We start from the raw sequence: 4,804 nt of genomic DNA on the forward strand, positions 1-4,804 counted from the left end.
TTTGTGGTCATTAGCTTGATCTACTGTGTCTTTGCTTCTCTGCTTTTTCTATTCCTCTGGGGACCCCTATGTAGATGTTTCCTGACCATAGATATATGTGATATCCCTGTGGTCAGTTAATATTCAGGATTTTAAGAGGCTGCATGCAAAGTAAGGAGTGCATTTTCAGAGGACCACACTAGAAAATACATTGTGGTGGAGCCCTCCAGTGAAGAAGTGCCTTAAATGTAACTTGTGTTTGCTATGGGAATTCAAATGAATAATTTAGAAAGGTGTTAAATTAAGGATAGAGAAGGAAAGGAGGTAATATTACAGCTAAAACATTTTAAATTCCAACTGTGTCTACAATCCTTCTGATTTAAACTTTCATTTTTGCTAAACTGAGATTCCTTTTCTCATCTCCATTCTCTTACATTAATTCCATTTTACACTACATTCTGTATTTAGTGCAGTACCCAAGATATCTTTAGAGTCTTTTTCCTTAGTACAGGTCCCGACTTAGCCTAATTAAAATTAAACACAAGAAAATGGGCTAAAACAGTGAACTTAGTATAAAACAAATTTAAAACTCCCTCTTTTGAATGTTGTATGAACGTTGTATGTCTTCTGATCTCTTCTCTATCTACATGTGATTTGTATTTCAGGTCACACAGCCTGAGATCCTTGGGTTAAAATCATAGCATGGCAAAAACCAATAGCAAATCTCCCCCCCTGACCAGGAAAGCTGCATCGCAGTGGTGTATGGCACAAATATCACAAAACTTATATACTCTATTACAGGACAACCACAGGCGCTTTCTGAGCCCTACTTGAGCTTATACTCCACATTTCTGTATTAACCAAACATGTAACTTACGCAGGGAGCACTTAATTAATGTAAAATTAATTCAGCCGAGAGTAACCTTTGAAAGCACGCTCCCACTATCAGCTGTGCTTTGTGCAGGACACCTCACAGAGCTGCAATCTATGCATCCTTACGTAACAGGCATTAAGAAGCAGTTACACAACTTAATGCAAACACCACCGGCAGATGAAAATCCATGGCACACACAGGATCTTGAGTAATCGTCAAAGCAGTGCCAGAAAGTAAATTCTACCTGCAGAACACAGTTTTTTATGTTGAATCCATTTCCTGGGATGCTTTATAGTTCTCTTGCTGGTAGCCTTAATAGTCTGCCACAAAGTGGATTTTCATTGTCAAGTTTTTTTTTCCTTCAAAACTTGTTAATACAAACTTTGACCAATGCTGCCAGGGAATGTGTGTGCAATTCAACTCATATCTTTACTGACTGCAATAATAAACTTTTGGTCTAAAACAAACAGTTCATTAGCAAACAGATACATTTTTGCACTGAGGTTACTTGGGCCTCTCTCCACCTGTCATCCCATTTTTCACTCACTGTTCACTTAGAGTTTGATGTCTGAGTATGTCTTCATGATGCCAGGGCACTGCAACTTTCTCAAATTCAGTACAGCGGTAGAACATACTCCATTTTTTTAGTGCACCAAGTTTACTAATGTCCTTTAATTAAAACTGTTAATTCAGGCAATACTTTAACCTCAGAGGTTAATTTAGGTTACAGGGTGTGCCTAGAGTCAGGCAGTTGTGGCTATCCACACCTCTGTTCTAAACTGAAGAAATGGTATCTGTTATCTTTGCACTACCTTCAGAAGATTTTCTAAAGTTGATGTAATTTCTTGATAAATAGGTTTCATTTTTAATGAAAGGAGCATTCCAAGCCCCACTTTAGATACTTCATAGTGCAGAAGTGGAAGTGCTATACAAAGTATTATATGGGATAGACTCTTGTCCCTTTTACATCAGTATAGATTGGGATGGCTCCAGATTTCCACTGGTATAACAAAGCAGATTTTTTTTTCCCCAGCCAAGAGGAACAGGGATGGCAAGACATAACTATGTGGTCAGAAATTCTATGTGGAAGATGAGTAGTTTATCACAGTTTAACTAGGTGACATCTTCCAAAAACACTCAAGCATTTAAAACACCATCAGGCCTCAGATAAGACACAGGTGATGCTTTTTAGTCTAAGGCATTGCTTGCTTCCTTGACTGATGTGTTCATAGTGGATAAAGAGGTGATGTTTTTGAATCAAATATATTTAAACTGAAATAAAATAATAATACTGAATAACTAAGGCAGACAGGATTGGACTGCATTAAGGGGGATAGGAGTGCTGAAAGAAGTTTGGGGTTTACCTTTTTCACAGCCTGATAAAAATCCACCCATCCAACTTTTCTTCTAACCCACCAGTTCATTTGCCCTGTCAAGTATACTGTTTTAGTCTTCCATCTCTCCAAACACAGTCATTTGGAAATGCTGAACTAAATACATTCAGTCCCTGAAAAGCCTATCCAACAAACCCAAAGACCAGGTTTAAGAGTCACCTGAAGACCTGAGCCTTCCTTGTTCACCTTTTCCATATTATTCCCACCTCTCAAGAAAACACACCATTCCTTTGGGATTTTTTGGTTAAAACATGCTGGTGGCAAAATATATCCCGCTCATCAGGGAGGTGTGCATTGATCTAGAGAGGGGAAATGATCCACCTGAAAGAGAAGTCCTCATCAGCCATCACACTGGTCCAACTGCAGTGGCAGTGGAAGGGTGTGAGGAATAACTGAGGGAGGGGCAGGAGCTGTGCAGAGCAGCAGAGCCATTAGAAGTGTCTGAGCTGTGCTCTGACAGTCACATCCCATTGCTTGTGAGGAGTAGCATTGTTTCGGGTTATTGAAAGAGAGCATAAACATGGGGGAGGGAGAGCCCCAGAATGAAAAGAGACTTCATGGAGAATGATGTCAAATTGCTGCTTTAAAAAGTACATCTTTTACATGATTATCCAGGTTGGGGCTTAATTTTGTTTTTGGGAGTAAAAAGGGGGAAATAGCTTAAATACTAACATACCTTTTCTCTCATTTAAATTCCCAATTAAAAAAAAAAATAAAACCAGTTTGTTTGCATGATAACAATCCCATTTACCAGAATACATTTGTATTAATTCCCCAATTAAAACTAAATTGCATTTGTCAGAGCCCTTTAGGCCACAGTAATGTCAATGGGATTAATCACCAAAGCATTCTTTTCTTGATCAAGGTGTTTTCCTGAAGTATTGCTACAAGGTACATCCAATTCAGCCATGGTTGGAACACTGTAATTGTGCTTGACAGGAACATCATTCTTGCCTTAATGAAATAGGTTTCCAAAGTGGTTTCTACCACCTACAGTTTGGAAACCAGTGTGCTGCCATATAGGATGGCTTCTTTCCTTGCCTACTATTGGCAAACTGCCATTTTATCTCTATAAGCTCAGTTAAACCTCTACTTATGAACTAGAGGATCTATGAGTACAGAAAAAATCTGGGAAAAGTGATGAAGTACTTATGTATCATCTTCTGACCTTCATATCTTAATTTTTTAAGTGTTTCTTTGTACTGGTTATTCCAGAACTGTCATCTACAACGTCCTAATTGTATTGTTTTAACTAAGCGGTACATACAAACATCATTCCACAGACTTATTTTTAATCAGGGATTTCTTGTGCTTAATTAAAAAAATAGCAAAGAAGGAATACATAAAAAGATAACTGTGAAACAGGCAGTGATTGATAAAGAAATTAGGTTGCTGTGGTTCACATATTGCTCCATTCTAAGACACCTGAGAAATGTTTATTTTCCAGCCTGCAAGTATCCTGAACACTGTATGGAACCTCTAATTGCATTTTCTTTTATGCAAAAAATATAGCAAAATAACCAGTGCATTACCATGGGCCTGCCAACCCAGCCACATATGTGGTCATGTGAAAGGACATATATAAAATCTACCTGGATAAAGAATGATTCATCCACAGAGAGGAGGCACCCAGGAGAGGTGCCAGGGATGATCTCTGTCCCCTGCTATTTTATCTGTCTTGCTGAGGCAGTTACAGCTCCCATTACTGTGATGCCAGAATATATAAGGACAGCTGTTCTTACAACACTCAAATGAGATGGACAGATAGCATGGGTTATCCTGGGTCAGACATTTGATGAAAATCATTGCATAAGCTTCACATGCTCTTGATGGGTAGAAGGTGTTTATTGACCATTCCTATATAAATCATCATCTAACCTCATTCCCAAAGCATCCAATTGTTTCTCAAGCATTCATGCTAAAATAGTCAAGAAGTCCCATCGTGGAAGTGTTACTGAACATGAACCAATGGCTGAAATTACTTGTAGCAATTTCTTTCAGTACACAACAACTGCTCTGATGGTTGTCAAGATAAATATATTCCATAACAAGGCTTCTAAATGTCTATTTCAGTCAATCATTTTAATCACAGAGTGCTGAGTAAGACTGTATTTGCCCCATTGTCCATGTGGTCATAAAATTTCTAATTAGATGAAGATGTTGTTAAGCTATTCATGCCTCTAGGTTTTCACAGTTTGATTATCAGATCATTCTTTAAGGCAACATTATACCTGAAACTGATTTGGAAGCAAAACATCCCTGTTTACATGCATGAAAAAATTATCCCCAAACTATAAATATATGAATATGGCCTTGTTAATTTACTGAAGCTGGCAGTGACATTTCTGCATGGGACACTGGCATGTTGCCATCTACTCTGAGTGATGTAAGTTGAGTTTGATGACTGGATGTCACCTGGTAGCTTCTCCTGTAGAGGTACCCATTGCTGCTGGGCTGAGTAACACAGAACTCCATAAATTCTATACAGGTGCTTTACCACAAGTGGAGGAATAATGATCTTTATGCAATTGTTTATGATTCCCAGGCAGAAATTTTT

The sequence above is a fragment of the Anomalospiza imberbis genome, chromosome 8 (assembly GCF_031753505.1).
Source record: "Anomalospiza imberbis isolate Cuckoo-Finch-1a 21T00152 chromosome 8, ASM3175350v1, whole genome shotgun sequence".
Classification (NCBI taxonomy): Eukaryota; Metazoa; Chordata; class Aves; order Passeriformes; family Viduidae; genus Anomalospiza; species Anomalospiza imberbis.